The sequence below is a fragment of the Ursus americanus genome, chromosome 7 (genome assembly GCF_024610735.1).
Source record: "Ursus americanus isolate L20-20 chromosome 7, mUrsAme1.1.p, whole genome shotgun sequence".
In the NCBI taxonomy this organism is placed as follows: Eukaryota; Metazoa; Chordata; class Mammalia; order Carnivora; family Ursidae; genus Ursus; species Ursus americanus.
In genome coordinates, this window is record NC_142133.1 from 30941555 (window position 1) to 30965812 (window position 24258).

At 45.8% G+C, this 24258-nt stretch overlaps 1 long non-coding RNA gene and 1 pseudogene across 2 annotated transcripts; one reads left to right on the top strand and one right to left on the bottom strand.

The window, feature by feature from the left end:
* Positions 1-369: 369 nt before the first annotated feature.
* Positions 370-24255, bottom strand: LOC123785990 (uncharacterized). 2 transcript variants are annotated; one of them, XR_015725200.1, is made up of 3 exons: positions 24038-24255; positions 21821-21979; positions 370-2476 (listed from the first exon to the last, which is right to left on the bottom strand). It is a non-coding gene; the product is annotated as an uncharacterized LOC123785990 (long non-coding RNA). The 2 variants fall into 2 exon arrangements; XR_006777844.2 differs by lacking the exon at positions 370-2476 and adding an exon at positions 18895-19388.
* On the top strand, positions 15325-18481 carry LOC123785987 (large ribosomal subunit protein eL19 pseudogene; annotated as a pseudogene).
* Positions 24256-24258: the final 3 nt, after the last annotated feature.

Genomic DNA, 24258 nt, shown 5'->3' on the forward strand with positions numbered 1-24258 from the left:
TGTTCTTTGGCCTTTCTGCTTCCTCTGTGTTTGGTGTCCCAAAACTAAATTCAAAAGAGTAGTTAAAGGCTACTTGTTTCTCTGAATAGACTTATATTTCGTGCTCCAAGAAGACATTTCATCCCTACCTTCACGCACATGGTGGTCTAGAGCTAACTAGCAGCTTGTTCCAGTGGTTTAGGAAATTCTTTTCTCCCTTTGTAGGATCAAAATAAAGATTACTCAGATGGATCTGTGATTCTGTCTTGGCAGAGAGTTTCAGAGTCTGGGAACCAAAATCTATTTGATGAACATTCATAGGCTTCATTTCAGAATCTCAAGTGACAGAAACATTCCCACTGATTGCAAATGACTACCAGAATGCTTAGCTAGTTTTTGATATTTTATTTTTTTTGAAGATTTTATTTATTGGGGCACCTGGGTGGCTCAGTGGGTTAAGTGTCTGCCTTTGGCTCAGGTCATGGTCCCAGGGTCCCAGGATCGAATCCCACATCAGTCTCCCTGCTCAGTGGGGAGTCTGCTTCTCCCTCTCCCTGTCCCTCCCCCTGCTTGTGCTCTCTCTCCTCTCTCTCTCCAATAAATAAATAAAATCATTTTTAAAAAATATTTAATTTATTTATTGGAGAGAGAGAGAGCACAAGCAGTGGCAGCAGCAGGCAGAGGGAGAAGGAGAAGCAGACTCCTCACTGAGCAGAGAGCCCGACATAGGGCTGGATCCTGCGACCTTGGGATCATGACCTGAGCCGAAGACAGAGGCTTAACCCACTGAGCCACCCAGGAGCCCCTGGTTTTGATATTTTAAACTAACACCCGTAAAACAATAACAAAGACCATCTCTTGATTCTCCTTACATCAAAATACATTCTCAAACAGCTTCAATAAATAAAAGTTGAAGTTCTATCATTGAGAAAAGTGCCTAATAAACTATCAATAAACATTTGTTGATATGCAAAGATTATGCCAAGTACCTTGGTGCCACAAAAATAAAAAGGACACCATTTCCATAGAGAGGACCTGAGGATCCAGTCAGGGAGACAAAACATATACACTGGCAATTACAAGTAGAATATAAGAAGTCCCGCAAAAGAGGTACAAACAACGCTATAGAATTTCCGATGCAAGAGATTACTTCTGGCTGAAGGGAATCCTTGAAGGGCTTAAAGGAGGTGACATTTGAGCTGGGTCTCAGACATGTGCACAGTCCGCTACTGGATCTGCCGTGTGTTTCTCCAGTTACCCACTCAGTAAAGTCGTCTTGCCAGCGGAGCTCGTGGTTATGATGTGTGTTCATTTGTATTGCTGTGTAACCCATTACCGCAAACTGGCTGGCTGGTTTTATCATCTCGTGGTTCTGTTGGTCAGGAACCTGGTGTGGAGTAGCTAGGTTCTCTGCTCAGGTCTCACAAAGCTGAAATCAAAATGTCAGCTGGGCCGTGTTCTCATCTGGAGTTCTTCCAAGTTCATTCAGGTTGTTGGCAGAATTTTCTTGCAGTTATAGGACCGAAGTCCCTGTTCTCTTGCCGGCTGTTGTTTGGGCTGCTTTCCGCTCCTAGAGGCCACTCTCATAGTGTGGCTACACGGCCTTCTCACAATATGGCGGCTTGCTTCTTCAAAGCCAGCAGGAGACTCTCTCTCTTTAGGGAAGGGCTAAACCTTCCTTTAAAGGATTCACCTGATGATGTCAGACCCATCCAGAGTAATCTCCCTTATGATTAACCCAAAGTAACTAATGAGAGACCTTAATAACCTCTGCAGAATCCCTTCACCTTTGCTATCTCACGTACCCTACTCATCCCAGTAAAACCCCAGCATGTTCACAGCCCCTCCCCCAACACTCAAGGGGAGAGGATTATTCAGGGCATGTGCACCAGGGAGCAGAAATCTTGAAGTTTATTTTGAGGCCATTCTGCCTGCCACATAATTCAAGCAAAAGTGTAAGCTTTAGCACCCACGTGATAACACAAACCTTACTGCAAATTGCATCACTGTCCACAAATTTAAACCAACAGGACGGTAAGAGACAAAGAAAGGGATACTGCAGGTGGAAAGCGATGCGGCAGATTGTATTTTCCAGCGTGGCTGCCATGATAGAGGGCGTGCTCGTTACGCTTAATACACGCACACGACACGACTGCATAGAGTGCCTTGCACACTACATGCACATGAACACACACACATGGTACACATGCTGTGCTTACCACGGACATTGAACCCTCCTCCATTGAGTAGTAAAGTCTACGTCAGCCCCTCTTGGACTTGGACAGAACTGCGTACCTGCCTCGGTCAGCAGAGTACGGCAGAGCTGAATGACTTCTGAGACAAAGGCATAAGGACAACGTGCACTTCGCCTCGTCTCCTCAGACACTCGCTCCTGGAACCCGGCCGCCGCGCACGAGAATGCCGGTCCCACAGAGAAGCCACGTGTAGGTGTTCCAGGCCACGGTCCTGCCTAAGGCCTCAGCAACAGACACCAGACCTGCGAGGGAGGGAGTTTTCGGTGACCCTGAGCCCTAACTGCAGAGTCACCCTTCACCTTCCAGCTGCCCAGCAAGTGCCCCGCGGGCACCCTGCCCGGCCCAAATCACAGACTCATGAGCAAAATGAATGACTGTGGTTTAAAGCCACTGAATGTGGGGGGAGTGGTTAAGCAGCCATACGTGACGGGCACAGATGTAGAAAGGCGAGCTGGACCCAGGCAGCTCTTTCCTTCAAGAGGAAACCCTCCCGTAGCCAGAAAGCTGAAAGCATCGAAGACTCCGAGGCCCCACAGCCTGACGGTCGTGGAGCTTCTAATCTTCCCTGCTTTGATCTGCGGCCCTCTCCACGCAGCCGATTAAGAACCCCGAGCCAGTGTCCACAAGGCGCTTGATGCCCTGCTGGGGAGCAAAAGAGAAAGGGGGCTGGAGAGGTGAATGAGGAACAACAGAACTGGAGGGAGAGAGGCAGAGGGAAGAGGCTGCTTTCCAAACCGGGGTCTGAATCGCAAACACGCATGTAAATGGCAGAATGCTAGAAACGATAGAGGTTTTTATGAAAGATACCTCCTACACACACACACACACACACACACACACGCACGCACACACACGCCCCACGCTGCTGGCAAGAGCAGCCCAGCCTCCACCTGTCTTGCCCTCTCAGGTTTGAGACAAGGAATCTGGCTTCCAAATACAAACTGAATTTCCCATTGCCCGGCCACGTCCCTGCTTCTCTAGAGCGTGGAATTCCAGCCGTTTGGCTGCGTCCCAAGAGGCACTGGGATGACAAGGGCTTCTCACATGTGTTCTTGCTTACTTGGCGGGTGGGGGAGAGAGGATTTCTGAAGGATCTGGAAATCCTGCGTAAATGGGGCACTGTGGGGGGTTGTTCTGGGCAGCAAGAGTAAGTAGTGCATGACACACCAAACCCATACATACTGTACACACCACCCACACACGCACACACACGCACACATGCACATATATGCCACACCTACACCACACACTATACCCACAGCACACACGCACGACGTGCACACACACGCACACACAGCCGGCCGACCTGCAGGAAGAGGAACATAGTGACAGGGAGAGTTTGACTAAATACTTATAAGAATCTAAGTAAAATGACAACTCCTAGAATTACAATATTTTGCAACCATTTAATCCAACCTCTCCACTTTATAGGCAAAGAAGTTGGGGTTAAAAAAACAAGTTGGGGTTTAGCTGAAAGTAGGAGTGCCTCCTTCCCAGGCTGGACCTTTCCCTCAGATCTCAGTGCTACGAAAGCCCTCATTGTGCCTCTCCTCAAGTTTTAAAAATATCCACGGTGGTTAAGACTTCAGCCCCAGTTACACACACACACACACACACACACACACACACACACCCTCATCTGTGCAACTGTTATTTTGACTTAAGTTTAAAGAAAAAAAAAGGAAAGAATTTGTTGCTTCCTCTCATTACCCATGCATAAAACCATGGACTTCCTTTCACTCCAACATCTACAATCTCATCACTTACTTTTCAGTTTGAGCACCAAATCCAGATCTGAAAATTCCAAGGATAAAACTGCTGTGGTAGCTGAGGCTCAGAGCAAAGTGAGAAAACGTTAGGTCACAAGCAGAGCCCCTTGTCACCCAGATGTCCCTTCGCGCCCAACAGACACCACCTGAGCGCCTGAACCACCCCAAGAGGCCAGCCTTTCACTGGATCCCCACCCAAGGCTTTCAGGGCCGTCTCAGGAATGCGATCCCGTGGGTCTCACTGTGGACGGCCGCTGCCCAGGACCCACGCTGGTCACTGGCCACTTCATAACTGGCCCTCTAAGCCACCCTGAGTCTGGTTAGACAAGACACACTCCCCACCAAGTCAACTGAGAGAACTTTTGAATCCTCAGCCCCAAGAGAGAAAGAAACCAATTTCCCCTCACCCTTGTCCCCCAGGGCCTCGGGCTGCTACACAGTCAGGTTAATCATTATCTACAGGGACGCAGCTCTACCCACCCCGAAGAACTTCTGCACCTGGAGAAAGGAAGGTTTTCTCCATGGTCCGGCCTCACCCAAGCACCTCTGCTGGGTCTTCCCTCCCACATGATCCCCACCCCTCTTGGGCCACGGACCCTCTGTTGTGAAGGGGCTTACCAGTGCCCCGGGGTGCTATTGAGCAGACTTGTCAAGGGTGGCGGGGATGGAGCTCAGCAAAGTGACTGGGTGTAGGACAGTGTCTTTTCTGTGTTTGATGGGAGACCCTCCCTAGATGCCAAGTGCCTTAGTCTTGCCATTGGGCGAGGGCTGCCATGACAAAACACCAGAGACTCGACGGTTAGGCAACAGAAATTTATTTTCTCACAGTTCTGGAGGCTAGAAGCCCAAGATTAAGGTAATAGCAGCTCTGGTTTCTCCTGGTCCTCTCTCCTCAGCTCGCAGATGGCTGCCTTCTCTCTCTGTCCCCACGTGGTCCTTCCTCTGTGTGCATGTATCCCTGGTGTCTCTGTGTGTGTCCAAATTTCCTCTTCTTATAAGGACACAAGTCAGACTGGATCAGGGTCCACCCACTTTATCACCTCTAAAGGCCCTATCTCCAAATACAGTCACATCTTGAAGTACTGGGCCTCCGCCTATGAATTTAGGAGGACATGACCCAGCCTATAATAGTAGGAGAACTGCCATGGGGTTCCGTTCCTGGCAGTCAAATGGTACAGAGTAGCTCTTGTGGAAAGGTCCCCCAGCTCCCTCTCCCTCCAGTACATGAGATCGCTGAGTAGTCTCCCTGGAGTGTAGGCAGCTGAGCAAGGGATAGCTTTTCCTTTCTCTCCTTTTTCTTGTCTTTGCTATGGCAGGAACTCTGTGCCCCAAGGCCCTCAGAGCTTTGTCTTTTAATTTGCAAGGACCTGATTTGGAAGCATACAATAACCTCAATACTAGGATTTTCTTCTCTTTGCTTTCTTTCTTTCTTTTTTTTTTTTTTAAGATTTTATTTATTTATTTGACAGAGAGACAGCAAGAGAGGGGACACAAGCAGGGGGAGTGGGAGAGGGAGAAGCAGGCTTCCCGCTGAGCAGGGAGCCTGACACAGGGCTCCATCCCAGGACCCTGGGATCATGACCTGAGGCGAAGGCAGACACTTAACAACTGAGCCACCCAGGTGCCCCTTCTCTTTGCTTTCTGACTCTAACAGGCCCCTTAAAGAAAGGATCCAGAATGAAGGGGGAGAAGGAATAGGACAAAGATTGATATTTCGAGACCTCCTTTCTTTGCACATTTTAATGTACAGCTCTATAAAATTCATTGTCCTAATTTGGAGGTCCTATTTCAGAGCACCCCTACTATAATCTTCCTTATGATGGCCAAAGACTTGAGAAACCAGGAGGTAGGAAACCTCTACCAAGACTAACAGGGAGAATTAAATCATACAACAGCTGAATATCAAAGCACGTAGCACAAAGTAGAATGTAATCTAAACCTCTCTGCACTTCAATTGGCTCCTGTGCGCACTGTGCAAAAGGAGCAGGTGCAGAGGCTATTTTAATGCAAAAGCTCATGCTTCAGCCATAGTACCTGCTCAATAAATATTCATTAAACTTTTTAAACATTTTAATTTTTCAGGACTCTGAATTATGTCCAGTCGTGTCCAGGTTCAAATCAATGACTCCAAGAGCAGCAATGTAATTCCTTGGGGTTTATATAGTGTATAATTTCTCCTTTCCCTGGAAGGCTTAGTATCAAGTCTTCAAATCAAGCACTTGGTTTTATTTTCTATATATTTTTTTCTCTTTCAGTCTACAAAGGCAGAAGTAGTGACTCCAGAATTTCTATATAGGAAATATATAATGTAGTTCTATATAGGAAATTTATAATATATAAACTGGATTAAAAAGATTAGTCTAGGAGACTTAAAGACACATTTACATAAAATATAGCTGCTTTATACATTCACGGGCAGGTTTTTGTGTGAACGTAAGGTTTGATTTCTCTGGGATAAATGCCCAGGAGCACTGTTGCTGGGTTGTATAGTAGTTGCATGTTTTATCTTTTAAAGAAACCATCACACTGTTCTCCAGAGTGGCTATGCCACATGACATTCCCACTGGCAATGGGTGAAGGTCCAGTTTCTTCACATCTTCGCCAGCATTTGGTGGTATTGCCACTATATTTTTTATTTTAGCCATCCTGATAGGTGTGTAGTGCTGTGGTTTCAATCTGCCGTCCCCTGATGGCTAGCGATGCTGAACATATTTTCAGGTGTTTATTTGCCATCTGTATGTCTTTTTCAGTGAAATATACATTCGTGCCTTTACCCATTTTCTAATCGGATTCTTTGTTTTTTCATTGTTGAGTTATTCTATATTCTATATGCTAGTCCTTGGTCAGATATGTGGTTTACAAATATTTTCTCCCTGTCTGCAATTTGTCTTTTCATCCTTTTACCAGGGCCCTTTGGAGAACAAAAGCGTCTAACGTTGATGAAGTCTAATTTATTATTTTTACTCTTATGAATTGTGCTTTTGGTGACAAGTTTAAAAACTCTCTACCTAGACCAAGATCCTGAAGATTTTCTCTTATGTTTCTTTCCAAAAGTTTTATGGTTTTACACTTTACACTCTAAAGGCATGACCCATTTTAAGTTAATTTTTGTATAATGTGTGCAACTTAGGTCAAGGTTAAATTTTTTTTAGCTTATGGATGTCCAATTGCTACAGCACCATTTATTGATAAGTCTCTCTTTTCATCACTGAACTGCTTTTGCACCTTTGTCCAAAATCAGTTGGGCATATTTGCATGGGTTTATTTCTGGGTACTTTTTTCTGTTGCATGGATCTATCTATGTCTGCACCAATATTACCACATAGTCTTGATTACTATAGCTATACAATAAATCTTGAAATCAGATAGACTGATTCCTCCTACTTAATTCTTTTTTATCAAGATTATTTTAGCTATTCTTGTTCCTTTGCCTTCTGATACAAAATTTAGAATACTCTTGCTATAGCTACAAAACTCTTTCTGGAATTTTGATGGAAATTGCACTAAGCCTGCATATCAGTTTGGGCAGAAATGACGTCTTTACTCTGTTGAGTCTTCTAATCAATGAAGTTGGTACGTCTCCATTTATTTATGTCTTCTTTGATTTCTTAAGTGTTGTGTAATTTTCACCATAAAGTCCTGAATGTATCATCTTAGATTTACATGTAAGCATTTCTCTCACTTTTCTTTGAGCAATTATAAATGATACTATAATTTTAATTTCAGGGCCCATGTGTCCATCGCTAGTACGCAGAAGTACAATCTATCTTTGCATGTTGTTTTGCACCTAGTTTGCATCTTGTCTCTTGCGGTGTTGCTGAACTTATTACTTCTAGGAGGGTTTCTGTGTGTGGAGTCCTAGGGATATTCTACCCAGTCAATCATGTTATCTGCAAATAGGGATAGTTTTATTTCTTTACTATGCCTATGCTTTTTATTTCCTTTCCTTGAATTATTGCATTAATTTTTTACTTTTCTTCCAGTCTATTTTCTCTCTGTTGTTCAAACTGGGTAATTTCTATTGTTTTCTCTTCTAGTTCACAGATTCTTTCCTCTCTTTCCTCCATTCTGCTGTTGAGTCTACTCACCGAGTTTTTTTGGTTTTCATTTTATATTTTTCAGTTCATTTCATTCTTCCTCCTATGCTTCTATTTCCTCTAATCTTTTCTGAGACTTTCTATTTCTTTGCTGAGGTTGTGTCAAGCATGTTTGTAACTGCTGAAAGAGTTTTATTATGGCTACTTGAAGTCTTTGTCAGATAATTCTAGCATCACTGTCCCTTGAGTTGGAAACCTGCATTTCCAGCTGCCCGGTAGGCCTTCATATATGCTGGGCATCTCAACCTAAACATATCCAAGACCAAAGTATTCTCTTATCTCAGAATACTGCCTGGCCCCCTGACCTTTAACCTCCACTAGTGATACCATCACCTTTCCCAATAACCCAGGCTGCAAACCTCTTTGAATGTCTCCCTGTTCTATACCACCTTCACATTCGATCACTTGCCAAGGCATGTAGATTCTTGCCTTACTTAGTTTACTGCATCCTTCCCACTTTTTTTACTCCTGCTGCCTCCATGCAAGTACTAGTCTCATAAACTTTCAACCGGACTATCATAATCCTCACAATTAATTTGGACTCATAAATTCCCACACTAGCTTTTGCTTCAGAATCACACATTCTCACACTCAGACACACGTACACACTCCCACACGCAACCCACACCTACTGAATTAGAACCTCTAGAAATGCAGTGGAGTCTGGGAATTTTTTAATCCCCAAATGATTCCAATATGTAGCTAAGTTGAGGAGCCCCTGACCTAATGATTCCTTGCCTCTAGTATTTTCTTCAAGCACCCTCTTCCCCAAATTTTGATCCAGGTTGTACATTGCTTTCAAAAATCTTTCCAAAGCAGCTGCTTACATTAGTCTTTTCAAAGACCTCCGATGGCTCCCCACTGCCCCTGCAGCAATTTCCAAAGCATATACCTGCTAACAGGTAATAGGAGGGGAGTAGGGGAGAGAGGAACCCAGGACTGATTTTAACCAGCTCCTTGAATGCAAAACTTCTCAGCATTTGCTATGTAATTATAGAGTGTGAGCTTTCAAGAGAGAGTGATGCAGCATGTCTAGTCCCCAAATTATCCGGCCGCGGGGCCCTTTTATGAGCCATCCCACTGCTCTCGAGTTCTAAGGAAGCTTTTGGGAAAAGCCAGTCTACAGGATAAATTCCAAACTCCTGAACCTGGCCCCACGGCACCCCCATTAGACCCTGGGTCTGCCTTTCCAGCCTTGTCCTGCACAGGCCTCAAATACCCGCTCAGACTGAACTATTCCCTGTTCTACCGACACTTCTCATTCTTTCTCTCTTGAGGGAGAAAGGGCTTTATTATGAGAGTCAGACAAGAGTCCACCACTCTGATTCTTGTCCTGTCAATCCACGGGCCCATTTCTATTTGCCAAACTAAAATGCATATTTACACAACATAAACTAGACCTTTAACTGAGGGAAAAGAAGGTCTAGGTCCCTCATCTATGCTGAAGGACGGTACCAGCAGTGCACAGGCACACACGTCCGTGGGCCCATTCACAGCTGCACACACACTAAGGACGTTTTGATTTTTTGGTGCCACAGGATATGAAACTGACTTTTGTTCTTGATGTTCTCATTTACTAGGGAAGCTTGTTGGATGGTTGGGAGGGGGAACCTTTGACATGAGCATGACCAGGGTGCACAGACAGACTCCATAAGGTTACCTTCTTCCACTAAATCTCTGCCAAGTTGAGACCATGAGACAAATATCTTCTTGCCTTTTGGGTCACAGTGGCTACTACAATCCACTCAAGCATTAGGAGAGGAATCTCAGAGTTTTCTTTCTTTTTTTTTTTTTTTGCCAAATCAAACCCTCAGTATGTTTGAAGATTGATCTTTCTTAAACCCTAAGTGGAGTGACATCATGGGACAATTGAGCCACTCTTGTTTAGAACCAGGGCTCCTTGGGTCAGTGCCCTGCTCTAAGGAAATTAGGCAACACGTATCAGTGCTTCAGATGCGTGAAACAGAAACTTGACTGCAGTGGCTAAAACAAGTGCTTTATTTCCCTGGCGTAAGAATTGTAGCAGCAGCACTGCAGGGTTCGCTGTCCAAGGGTTTCTGATGCCATCAAGGACCAATTTCTCCTACCTTCCTGCTGCACCATCACTAGCACATAGCTCCTGCTCTCATTATGCCCATGTTCTCTGTAAGAAAGAAGGAGAAAGAAAAACGAACCAAAGACACAGGCCAGCTTTTTATGGGAGAAAACAGTGGCTTTTCTGAAAGCCCCATCGATCAGGGTTCTTTAAATCCTGTTGGCCAGGGGCGCCTGGGAGGCTCAGTCAGTTTAGCGGCCACCTTCAGCTCAGGTCATGATCCCAGGGTCCTGGGATTGAGCCCCGAGCCGGGCTCCCTGCTCAGCAGGGACTCTGCTTCTCCCTCTGCCTGTCGCTCCGCCTGCTTATTCTCGCTCTCTCTCTCTGACAAATAAATAAAATCTTTTAAAAAAATAAATAAATCCCGTTGGCCAGCTCTACATTATATGACTACCTTCAACAGCAAAGAAGCCTGGGGAATACAATTTATTAGTTGGCAAATAGCCACTCACCTCAAAATAGGTTCTGCTTGCAAAGAAGAAGGGAGATTGGAGATTAGGTAAACAGGCAGAAGCGTCTGACCTAGCGGAAGCACCAAGCCACCTGCACCATCAGGCAGAGCACCTGGAACTCCTGCATGGACGTAACGTGAAAACCTTAAATTACGTGCCTTAAATTAAAAGCTATCCAAATAAACGTCCATGCTCTATTTACCTGTCTGTATTGCAATGTGCATATACACCTAGCATACCTTTGGGCATTCGTTCTATGTTTATAGCATTTAGCAAATTGCTTTCCCAGGAATTACCCAACATCCCTGCGATCTTCTGGTTATTAAGCATTTAAAGCCAAATTTCAGCACATGAAATAGAAAACATGGCGTGTCCTGAAAACGGCAGTTGTTATAAAAGCTAAAAACTGCTTTTGCCCAGCGACAAAAAGGTCGGTAGGCATTTGAATGCCAAGTTTTTTCGTGAATTCCGCTAACTCATGTATTTACACACAGCCTGGAAAAGGGATGGATTGTCTTTCTCAGCTTGCCGTTGCCTAATCCATTACATTTTTTTTTAGTAGAAATTGTTCCAGAAGAATCCAGTGTGAGTTTTCTGTATATTAAATGACTTGAAATGTAAGAGCCCGAGCAAACCTCAGACACAACCGTCCCCACAAGGCAGACGCCAGAAACGTGCACAGCAAACAACTGGGACGGTGAAAAAGAGTGACTGGTTCTTTCTGTAAAGGCCCAAGAGAAATAACCATGAAAGATGCAGATATTTTCCAAAGAGCTTTCTTGCAGTTTCTTGCAAGCCTTTCGGGAGCTTTCCACCCGTGTGACAGCAAAGCCAAGAGAATTGAGCTGGCGCCCTTCTCCCCCTCTGTGACTCAGGCGGAGTAGGTCTTTTCAACAGCACTTGTTAATCTTGTTAAATCTTAAGTGCCTCTTGGTTTTATGAGCTACACTCACTTTCCCTTCCAGCCCTTGCTGACCTTGCCGTCTTTTCATGGCTTGAATGTCATCTCATGAAAGAAGTGTACAGTTAATTCTAGGACAACACCAGACTGGAGTATGTGTGTGGCCAGCATTACGGGGAGAGGCACAGGGCTGGGGGTCTCTATCGGATGCCATTAAATTCACTTTGAATCTGTCAGCAAACATCTTTTAGAGACTAGATTTTGGTGACCTGGATGTTGCATTTGTCTTTGTTTTTTAGAAGGGGGAAATGAATTCGTCCTAAGGTGGTTCAGCTGAGTGGAGATGCATCACACATGGGAGCAGAAAATGTGTTTAGTTGGTACAACCACGCTGGACAGAAACCTAGCAGTATCCACGAAACTGTTAGATGTGCATTCCCTATGATGGAGCAACTTCATCTCTAAGTGGGCCAATGCTTAGATTTTTCGCAAGAACATATCCTGGTTTTGCTTGAGAACAGCATTCAATGAAGCGGTTCACTTTTTTCCTTTTTTTAAGATTTATTTATTGACTTGCGAGAAAAAGAGTGAGAGAGAGGGAGAGAGCAGGGTGCGGGGCGGTAGGAGGAGCAGAGGAAGAGAGAATCTCAAGCAGACTGCCCGCTGATCATGGAGCCCGACTTATGGCTCCATCTCACAACCCCGAGACCGAAACCTGAGCTAAAGCCAAGACTCGGAGGCTTAACCGAATGCACCACCCGGGCACCCCCAAACAGTTCACTTTTTGATACTAAATCTAGCTCTTGGGAGAGACAAACGTTCTAGAAGCAGAGGTAGCTTCCGAGTGCAGCTTCTAAGGACTAAATAAGGCATCTCAAATCCTGAAACAGCCCACCTTTTCAGTACTACCTGGGACCGGGCTCATTTCCATTGGGGCCCATGCACTAAGCTCAGCAGAGAAGTGACTGCAGAAAGACAGCTCAGAATCATCAAAGAGAAATGGAGGGCATGAGGATTTCAAGATATCTCCTCTCCCTTCCACCATCACTCAACCCCTCCTGCTAGACAATGACCCTCCAGACTTATTCCTGCTTCTGCCTTCACAAGGCCTGTCGCATTTGGGGACACATTCTTCAGTAAAATCCTATAGAGTTCAGGAAGAAATTATTTCTCGCCCACCCCCAATACAAACGGTTTGCTCCAGGAAACAGCTGTGTCTCTCTGAAACCATGCTTGTTTTCAAGAGGATGGCATTAAAACCACACTGGGCTCCGGATACAGAGACCCCTCTTTATGTTCTCCCAGTTTGGTTCAGTGTCCTAAAGGAGTTTGAATATCTACTCTAAGATCTGTACTTGGCATCATGAGTTCTCCTGTAGCTGTAAATTACTTTTAAACATCTACATACTTGCTTTGCTTTGTGAATTCTTTAGAGTACTGTTATGTGGCAAGCTATGGGGTAACTTCTCTAAGACAGCTTCAGGTGTTATGATAATGGGCAGATCTTGTTGAAATATCCGTAAGAGGATGGGACAGAGTTTGGGAGAAGGAAAAGAACCTGCTAGCATAAGGGTCAGTGATGGCGATCGAGTCAGGTCGGTAGCAAGAATGACCTTTATTCAGATCCCAAGTAGAATTCTTTAGTCCCTCGGCTCAGAGAACACATTTGGTCTGCTGGGCAGTCTATACAGCATGTCGCTGAGTGTTCTTCCTGATGACTATTTTTGCAAAGAGCGCTTACTACCAAGTTTTCTTCCAGCCTTTTGAACCGGGATTTCACATATAAATAAAGGTAGAGAGGGATTAAAACAAAATTTCTCTCTCGGGCTCAAAGAGGCGATTTTACCAAATTCCAGAAGAAGGAATGCGAAGCCACTAAATCCTACTGGAGCTGAAAGTCTTAAGGATAGTGATTGCTGCTTGGTGAGCTCCTCTGCACAGCACAGAATCGCACACGGGGGAGATGTGTGTTCTGCGTCATCCAAAATAAGAACTCCTCATCTTTGGATCTCTCCCTTACCTAAGCCCGGTCTTTAGAAATAAGGAGTCCAATTCCATAGTATAGGAAACGATTTAAAAATATCTTTAAAAGAGAATGTGTGTGTATAATGCCAAAAATGGTGATGGAAAAAACGTTCTACTGGATTTCCTCTTTTCTCTCCTCCCCAAAGTCCACACAGGTCTCTTCTGCGGAGCAGCCCAGACCCTCGTCTCTCACCTCGTCTGCTGCCCTCCTGGTCCTTGACAGTGTCGTACTGTCTCACGCACCCTTGTAAGGGCCCAGGGCCCACCGTGCTCACATCTGCTGAGCCTCGCTCTGCTTCCTTTACCCTCTTCCCATGGTGCCACCTGCTATTCCTTCGGGCGTTTTTAGCTAACCCCTCACTCCTGTGACTGGCAGAGCACAGGACTGGTCTTGCCCTGCGTTTTAGTGCCTTTCTTCTCACTCCCTCACTCTACACTCCAAAGGGGCCCTTTCTTCTTCCAGGCCAACATGAGAAGCTTAGCACATGTCATCTTGTTCTGGACTTCAAGCCCAGTCATTGTCCCTCTGCATCTAGTCCTGATTCTTAGATTTTTACAGGCAGGATTTAATATTCAAATGTAGTAGGCAACCCAAAATGATCATTCTTTTGATGTTGTTCTTAATAAATTCACCAGTACCTGGCAGGCATGCATGCACTCGCACATGTACACACACACACACACACACACACACACACACACACACACACACACAGAGGCAGGCTTGCAGGACTTTAGAAAGAACTAATAACAAACAATATTGCTACTGTTACTGTTTTTAGGCTGTCTTCCACCCTCTCAGAAGTAAGAGCTCAGGCAGCAGAGCTGAGCAGTTAAGAGCTCTGTTGCTGCAGCCACACTGCCTGGGGCAAACCTCAGCTCTGCTACCTGACCTAATTTGGCAAGCCAACTAATTTCTCTATGCCTCCATTTTCTCATCTGTAAACTGGGAATAATTAAAGGACCTACCCCCATAGGATTGTCTGAGGGTTAAATGAGTTAATAATTGAACAGACTCAGAGGTTCACTGCCCAGATCCCCCTTCAAGGGAGAACTTACCGCCCCCGTGCAGAAAGGATGGACTCCAGCTCCCAGCAACCTCAGTGCGTCTCAGGCAGCAGACTTGCCTAAGGCCATGCCCTTCCTAGGGGAGCCCAAGTTTGGTGACCAAGTGAGGCAGGGGGCGGGGAGGCATTAAGGCAGGCCATTCTGGTCTGATGCAGGACTCTGATGGGCAGCCCTCACCTCAAGCTCCCCGCCAGCCTGGCCGAGGCTTTGTTGACCCTGCGTTGCAGTCTGGCATTTTCCTGCTTTCTCCCCTTCTCTTCCAAGGTGTTAATTCCTAATAAGCATCTCACATCCCAAACTCTGTCTCAACTATTGCTTCCAAAGACCACAACGTGAGATGGCATTTGTCAGGTATTTAGAGAAGTCCCTGGAGCACAGTAAACACTCTGTCAGTGCTTGTTAAATAAAATTAAGTAAGGAGTCTGGAAAGGCAGCACCCTCACCACCCATCCCCCTTAGAGAAGAGGTTATAATTAATGTTCAGTATCAGGTTACTTTAAAGAGCCTGAGAGTCTCCCTAATCGGGATGAGGAAAATACAGCTAGTATGAACTACTGTATTGCTGTGTTTATGCTTTAGGATTTTTTTTCACTCTTATCTTTTCTGTGCTTGATCGTACCAACTCAATTTTTTATTGCTTACAAGGGTATTTTCTGACATTTTAAATTTAGGTTCCACATGTCTCCTTATGGCTAACATGAATTTGGATATAACTCCAATGGCTTCTAAAATCAAGACTTCTCAGTGGGGGGAAGGACAGCTCAGTCCTGTCTTTACAACCCAAGGCGGATTGTTCTCAGGCTGTGTAATGGGAGGGAAATGAGCGGACTCTGGTCTTGGGACCCTGGAGTCCTCAACAGCTCTGAGGTTGTATTTCATCTTGTAGATCTGTGGTTGTGCCGGGTTTCACCTCACTTCATGACGAAGAAAGAAAACACCCTGCTCTCGAGGCCCTTACCCTCTGGTGTGGAAAGGCCGTGCCAACTGATAAACAAGACAATTAAAGATGGAGGTTAAATATGTGGAGAAGTAGAGGATACGGTAAAGAGCGCTGGCCAGGGCCTAAACGAGGGAAGGCGTCTCATGGGAGGGGACACTTATGAATGGAAGGATGACAAATCAGAAAAGTGCCTAGGGTAGCACATTCCAGGCAGGAGGAACAGCTACTGAGAAGACCCTGAGGAATACGTGTACTTGGCTGTTGGGAGAATAGCAGGGAGGCCAGTTTTGGCTGAAGAGCAGAGGAGCAAGGGAGCGTGTGGCCCCCGGGTGAAGTTGGAGACATAGGGCCAGATCCCATAGGCCTTAAAAGCCAAGGAAAGGAATTAAGTTTCATTCCAAACACCATGAGAACTCACCAAATGATCTTAAGGAGGGTTGATGTGATATAACTTATTTTTTAAAAGACCATGCTGGCTAAACACAAGCTCAACATTGAAGAAGGAAGCTGAGCTACAATTTACTAAAAGATATGGATTCCTGGGTGACGCTGTACTTTAGCATTGTGTAATTATTTCAAAGGGCTTTTAAGTGAATCTGTGGCTGTTTTATGTGCCACCAGGAGGCCACTGAGAATGAACAATATTATAGAGTAAAACCATCACTAGACCTGAAAAAACACTCATCCTGCCCATACTCAGAAATGGCACCCATCGTCTGTCCTCACTAAGCCCATTCCTTCTTATTTCCATTCAGACTATCACCTGGCATTGGCTTGTCTGTATAAATCATCCAGAGCCAATCTTTGGTTGTAACTTCTCGTCGTTGTTGGCTATATCACTTGGGCTTGAAATGGGATGATACTCACTTTTTGGCCCATCCCGGCTACGGCATCAATCTGTCAACAGTGACAAGAAAGGATGGATTTCCTCCCGCAACCGCAGCCACAGTCACGATATGCTCAAGCTTCAGAAGAGGCTTGCCTCCGGGGTCTTCTGCTGCGGCAAAAAGAAGGTCTGGTTGGCCCCAGGGAGGCCAATGAGCTCGCCAATGCCCATGCCCGTCGGCGGATCCGGGCTGATCTGCTGATCAAAGATGGGCTGGTCATCCGGAAGCCTGTGACTGTCCGTTCCTGCGCCCGGTGCCGGAAAAACACTTTGGCCCGCCAGAAGAAAGAGAGAAGGTACTGCTCATGCTGGAATGCCTGAGAAGGTGACCTGGATGAGGAGGATGAGAATTCTGCGCCAGAGATTGACCGGCCCACCTATCACAGCCTGCACCCGAAAGCGAAGGGTTAGGTGTTCGCAAACGAGCGGATTCTCGTGGAGCACATCCAGAAGCTTCTGGCTGACCGGGTTGAGGCACGCAGATCCAAGACCCAGGAAGCACACAAGGGCTGTGAAGAGCGGCTCCAGGCCAAGAAGGAGGAGATCATCAAGACTCTGTCCGAGGAGGAAGAGACCAAGAAATCTAATTTCCTCTCTTTTGTCTGTATGTAGTGGCCTCGGCAATAACACTGATCAGTTATTCAATGAAACAAATCTTTATCTGCCAAAAAGAAAGAGAAGGGTGAGTATTGGCCTCCTGAAAGACAAGGACTTCCCTCCCAAAGAAGGACTGAATGTAAACAGGATGTGTTTGTCTTTACTTTTCGTTCAGGCTGAGAACCTACTCACTAAAGACAGGTGGAGGAAGAGCCTGCCCAGGAGAGCCCAGAGCTAATGGAAGGAGTAGGGAGGCATCTAAAAGGCCAGGAAGGAAGTGGGCCAACCTGTCCCGGGGAGAAGCTGGGATTACAGGGAAATGAGCCATTCTGCATCACTAAATACAACCGATGTGTGAGGTGGGCAGAACTGGCCAGGAATGCAGCTGTGCGAGGGCACATCCCAGATGAGTGTGAAGGGGGACATTGGTTAACAGAGAAAGCTTCAAAGGATATTAATTCAATACTTGTGTCTCTGCCTCACTCATTTCAAAAACAAAACTAAACAAAACAAAACCCAACATTTTTTTAAAGCATGAGTCTCCTCTCTTCTCTCGATGGAGTTTTCCCTGGCACTAAATTAGGGATGGGATCAACAGCCAAGGCAGCTCCTTTGTTTCCTCTCCTCAATTTACTTGTGTTTATCCCTGGTAATTAAAATGAGGATTGGCTTTTAAGAGAAGTTGACAATTTCCCTCCCTCCCTATTCAACCCAGCCCTCACACGCGCACACACACGCACACACACACACACACACACACACACGTGCCAGAAATCTTGAAAAGTCATGCCTGGTCCAAGCCCCACTGAACTGATAGAGTTCCAACTAATTCTTAGGTGTAGGAGCAACACTGAGCCAACCCAGGCCAAGGTTGTGAATGAATGAAATGTGATGAGTTTCATCAGTATAGACTGCCAGTGTGAACTTCTTTTGCTTTTTAAAACATTTCTTCAACTCTTCATTTCATCTTTCTCTGTGAGATAAATTAATCATTTGAACAATTCAGACCTAAAATAAACATGCAGCAGATAATCTAAATCTAGATAGAAAATGTGTTATCTGATTACAAGGGGAATGTAACCAGCCTCTGTATTCAAAACATTTTATTTCTATTTTCTGGGCTATACTGCCATGTTGGCGGGGACTCTTAGACCCACTCTGAATATTTTCAGACGGAACAGGCAGTGTGCAGGAGAGGAATCTACAATCGGAGGAGAACGAAGATCCCCTTAAGAAAGTCACATGGATGAGGAGGACAAGTATTTCAAGGGCAAGCATGTGTATGGTGGTTTTTCTTCTTCTTTTTTTCTTTTGGAAAGTAAAAAATCATCATAAAGACAACCAAAATGGAGCCTCACTCCATAAAGCATAATAAATAAATAATGAATGAATGAATAAATACACGAAGTCTGTTTTCTCTGAATCTCTTTCGTTGGTCAAATTTGGATGCCAAGTTTAAATTTCCAGGTCTCTCTGGGCTGGTGGTCTGCTCAGAGGCTATGCTGTGTTAATCCCTACTCTGTGTAGTTCACCTTTTAAGAAATCCAGAAATCTGTGTCACCCAAACACATTTCCTCCAAAAGCCAAATGCCCATCTGGCAGCGTGCCTCCTGAGTTTTCCTCCCCACAAGTTGGGAATCTCCAAAGGACTCCTAAATCTGAATGTTGGTCTCCTTCCCCCCAGCTGAGCCACCCAAGTTTCCATGAAACTAAAAAACTAAGAAACCCTTTATGCCACTTGACAACAAGAAAGTAAAATCACAGAGGCAATAAAAGGGAGGACTATAAACCAGCAAATGAAAACAGAAACATCAAGCATAATGAGAAGAGTGAAATTAGGCCTGGGGCGTCGTCACACAGGCCCAGCACATTCTTTATTGGCAAAAAGACTGGCTGAAGACCAGATCTGCCTCTTGGAATCGTCGAAAGGTGAGGCTGGGGAGAAGGCGCAGAAGCGCATCCTTGGCTCTCAGGATACGCCCAATGCCATGCTGGAAAGAATCTTAAAATATCTTTCATTCATGCTGCCAGTTCCAAACGCTAGAAGCAGTGTTCTTTCTGTTTTCCTCGGCAGAACGCCTTCACAACCCCGCCAGCTCTTGTCACCCTTCCCAGGAGTGAGCTCTTAGGACAGGGTGCACTAAAGGGCCCACGGTGACATCCCCTGGGTAGGAAACAGCAAGTTCCTCTTGAAGCCCTGAACCCCTCCGGGGGATGGGCTCATTATTATCTTCTTCAGCGTGGAGGTTTTCTGAAAGCAATCCTCTTGTGCTGAGTAATTAAAACACAGGCAGGAGGCTGGTTCTAGTTTCCTCATAAATAAACTGAAAATAATGAAATGTTAGGAACTGCCGCTGACTGCCAAGTTTTATGGTTGTTCCCTAATTACTTTGGTACAACACAAATGTGTGCATGTCTAAAATAATTATTTGATAACGGGGACCATAGTTCCTACAATAATTAAGAACTTTAATCATGTACTGAAATATAGAAAAACAGCCTGATAAATGTGCGCCCTCCTACCTAACTAGGTAAACAAAAGGACGCTGACTTGGTGTATTTTGTGGCTTACATGACTATTTATCACGAGCAGAGACTGACCTGACAAAAACAATGATGGAGAATTGCAAGCCTGACGGGCCTATAAAACTGTGTACTGTCTTAGTCCTCAAAATAGGCTATAACCAACCTTTGGGGTCTGAGGTGGGGAGGGCATCAAGCCACAGGATAAAAGAAGGTAAACATTTGGGGATGCTTCAGTTTTACTGTACTTAGGGGTGTAGGGAGCACATTAGGTTTATATCAAAAATAAACATGGCAATATGATAAAACAGAATGCAAGTTTCTCAATATCACAAAGACGTTGTGAGCTGGGAGTTACAGCTACAGGGGCTTTCACGGGTCCTCCTTCATCTTAGGTGTTCTCTGTGGGACCACTCGTGAAGTGCTCGTATAGCATCAGGAGCCATGACTCACCAAGTAGAAAAGAAGGCGTTTCCGGTGTGCAAGTTTCTACTCTAGATTCGACTGGGTGAATTTCATATCATGTATAAAAATATGAATAATGGGAATCGTACAGCACCTTCTAGATAACAGGTTCTGAATCCGGGGGCAATTTTGCACTCCCCACCCACAACCCATGGGGTACATTTGTCCACGTCTGAGGACATCTTTGGTTATCACCTTGTGGAGTCGGGGGTGGTGTTACTGGCCTGTAGTGCTCAACGTCTTATAATACACAGGACAGCCCCCCACAACAAAGGATTTCCCAGCCTAAAACGTCAATAGTGCTGAGGTTAAGAAACCCTGCTCCAGCTAATGTGTCTATACACACACAGGAAACACGTGGTCAGAAGGTCAAAGACAGGCCGAGGGGATCAGAGCCCACAGAAAGCCTATGAAGGCAGTCACAGTGCAAGGGAAGGAGGCATGTCTATCTGCACCAGGGCAGGAGACAAACAGCAGCCTCTGGAGACAGGGCATCAGCAATTGCCGGGCCAGAGAGAAGAGCAGATTTAGAATTCAGGCCAGGAGCTGCAATGTGGTGTTTGAAGACATGCATTTGTGGGCCTGTGGAAGTTGCTGTATACATTCGATCAGAAATTTGCCACCTCCTCCAGGAAGCTGCCTTAATCCTCCAAATGGGAGTGAATCTCCCCACTCAGTGCTCAGGCTATAGGTCTAGGCATTCATTACCTTACCAACCATGACATTCTGCCATTGGTTCCCAGAGTGAGCTGTAAGCTCCTCAGAGACAAGACTTGGGCCTCTTCAAACATTTCTTTTTGGTCCATGGTATCATAGAACCAAACAATACCCATAAAATAGTTGTTGAATTGACCTCAATGCTGTAGTCTCCTCCCAATATTAGAAATGCTGCATGCACACATGTGAAGAAAACACATTAAATGGGAAGGAAAAAAGGAAGTGATCTACTATTTTCATCTGGGAAGATCATTTAGCAAAATCTTTCTTCAAAGACCTGTTTATACTTCTTTTTTGATGTTAACCATCTGTTTGACTGCCTTCCCCCCTTCTTTAGCCTTTTAAGCAGTTTCCAGTAGTAATGCAGTTCATCTCGAAACTTCACTGGTGCCTCTCATAAAAGGGTCACAGTCTTGGTTAATGTTGTTTTAGACGCAACTGCCTGAAATCCAAGCACAGAGCAGTCTGCCTATCCTTTCCTACACAACTACAAATAATTAAAGGTCTATAATTCATTAATTTGCTAATAACTTTTCCCTGTAAAAAGCAGTTTGACTCTGCTCAGCTTTAATTGTAATTAAAAATTCACTTAGGCTTTCTCCTTCCTCTTCATATTTAAAATGAGTCATTATGTAGACTGAGAAGGAATCAAGCATTTTGGGGATAAAAGACAATTTTCCACGTTAAAGTATTCTAGGACTGTTCAGTACCTTCCTATTCTTTAAATTCCCAAGATGCAAGAAACACATCTCAAGCAATCCAAATATCTTCAACTCCATTTACAAAACAAATCAAAGGATTCTTCTTCACCTTATAAAATCACTTATCAAGCCAAGATTCAACCCAAGATTGCTTTCATTTAGCAGCCCTTACTCTCAAACCCATTCAAATTCAGATGGTATTTACACATCTTTTCAGGAACCAGAAGAACTTTCTAAGAGCTAAGAAGGAAGGATGAATGAGCCCAACCCTTCATTTTGCAGGTGAGGAAATAGGCTCAGAAGTCAGTATGAACTCTCAAAGCTACATAATAGTAACAGCTAGGACTTACCAAGGGCCCATGGCTTCTCACATCTTCATCACTTCCACCGAGTCTGAGCTGCCATGATATCTTGCTGGCCTGGTGCAGAAGTCCCGCTTCTACCCTTCCTCATGGGCACTCCCCTCCCCACGAAGGCCACTCCACACAGCAGCCAGAGGGATGCATCTGCTGCAGAGGGAAAACTATGTCACTCCTTTGCTCAGAAACTTCCAATGTCTTCCCACCTCTCTCACGTAAAAGCCAACCCTCACATGGTCTATGGGGCCTAATCTATTTGTAATTATTTATCTCTTCTGTCAAAGCACCCAATACTCCTCACATACTTCGCCTGGGACTTGTCCCTTCAGAAACCTCTTCCAGACTTCCAAAGGACTCCCTCCCCCTTCCCTTTCTTCGGGGCTCTTATCAAACATCGCTCTACCACAGGTGGCTTCCCTGTCCACCCCTATGTAAATAACAACACTCTACTTCCTGTCTCTCTCTCCCACCTTACTTTCTGTCCTATTTTTTTCTAACACTTTTACTACCTGACATATCATATACTTATTTGTTTATTGACTGCCTTTCCCCACTACAAGATCAACAAAAAAATCCCTGCTGGATCCCCAGTGCCTGGTACATGGCAGACACTGAGTATTTTTGTAGAGTAAGTGCTACTATGTGCCAGGTACTATTCTAAGGAAGGTACGAGAAGCCATTTACTTAATCTTCCCAACAAGAAGGCACTATCATCATCACTGCCATCTCTGGTTCACAGACGAAGAAATTAAGTCACAGAAAAGCTTAGAAATTTGTTCAAGATCATCAGCTAGTAAACTGTAGAGTCAGGATGTGAACCCAGGGCACAGGCTCTTTAACCACCGAGATGTATTGTGTCACGCTCAACTAATGACAAAAAATGACTTCGATGGTTTTTCCCCATACCAGACTCTCAGAAACAGAGATATATCCAAGTGTGTTCCAAAGTTTCTTATAACTGCCTAATATTTTAAACAATCACTAAGATGTGATTTTGAGCTAAAACTCGCAAACAAGATAAAAAATGTGAACCACAACTGTGTTGCATTTGCGTCTCTAATTCAGAGCACACAAAGCATAGGACTGCGGCATACAGACGTGTGCAGGTAATTCTCCGTACTAGACTGAGATTACCACGATTAGCTCTGGTCCATAAAGGGAAAGCTAAGACGCAAAAGCTGCAGTGATGTTCCAGGCCACACAGCCAGCAGCACTGGCTGGAAGGGAGCCTGTGGGGGCCCCTCTGGGACTGCAGCAGGTCACACATGCTCCCTGTTTATTAGCGTAAAACACCCTGGTGATTCACACAATGGAATGTTTAAGCCAAGATGTCACCTAATAGAGGGTATGTGGATACAGCTTTATCTAAGAAGTTACATAATCATCCTAATGTGGAAATGCAAAAAGGAATTTGTGCCTTGGAATAAAAGAGGGGTGTACCCCTGGGAACTACTCCACAAAGCTTATAAGAAGTTTTCCAGTGAGAACCTTATTGGCCCACACTGAGCAGGTGACTTGTGAAAAACAGGGCCCAATGGGGGCTGAGGATTCACTGTGAGCAGTTCTCCTTGGAAAGACATAGCCAGGCCCCTGCCCTGGAGAGCCTCCAGGGTCCCCCAGACCCGCCCATCAGTCCACAAGGGAGAGAGAGGCCTATTCTTATCTAGCCTCCTGGGAGTAAAAAAAGCCCTTACCCTGAGTCCTCTCTGCCTCTTGCTTTCGGGTCAAATATTTATTTATGCAAGTCTAGCGCCCTCTCATTATCTTTCTACCCTAGAGGGCCGAACAAATCTTCTCTTCCACTTTGTTGGAATTTTCTGAAAGAAATCTCGAGCTCTGGAATACCGTCCCCACCGTCCAGTCTTCCCTTGACCTCGGCCTTCACAGTTCCACCTGCCCCAGGACGTGACAGAAGGAAGGAGGTTGGCTAGAAGGGAGGGGCGAAGGTGTCACAAGCACCTGTCACCTGGCAGGCCCTGGTCCCTACTATCCCAGCCCCCAGGACCCCCGCCCTCCCGCACGCCCCGACGGCGACTGGCCCGTCCCTCCCCCTCTCAGCCTCCCGCCACCTTCCAATGGCCGAGGGGCAGGGCAAGCTGAGCAAGCCGCGGCAGCCCAGCCGGGTCCCCGCCCTGTTCCCAGTTCCCGAGCCGGGCCCCGGCGGCCTTTAAATGCCTCCCAGGGCCAGCGCGACGCGGCCCTCGTCACCTTTCTGCCTCGGGAGGCGACAGCAGCACCCCGAGGAAGAAAGCAGCCCCGACTCGGCAGTCCCCATCCGGGCAGCTGCGGCCACCTCCGACCTCCCGGCCCGCGCCGCCTCCCGCTCCCCTCCCCCTCCGCCCCGGCCCAGCCTGCCCGGTCGGCGCCTGGCCCCAGGCGTGCGCGCCCGCGCGCCGGTGTGTGTGTGCGCGCGCCCGACCAGCCTCGGA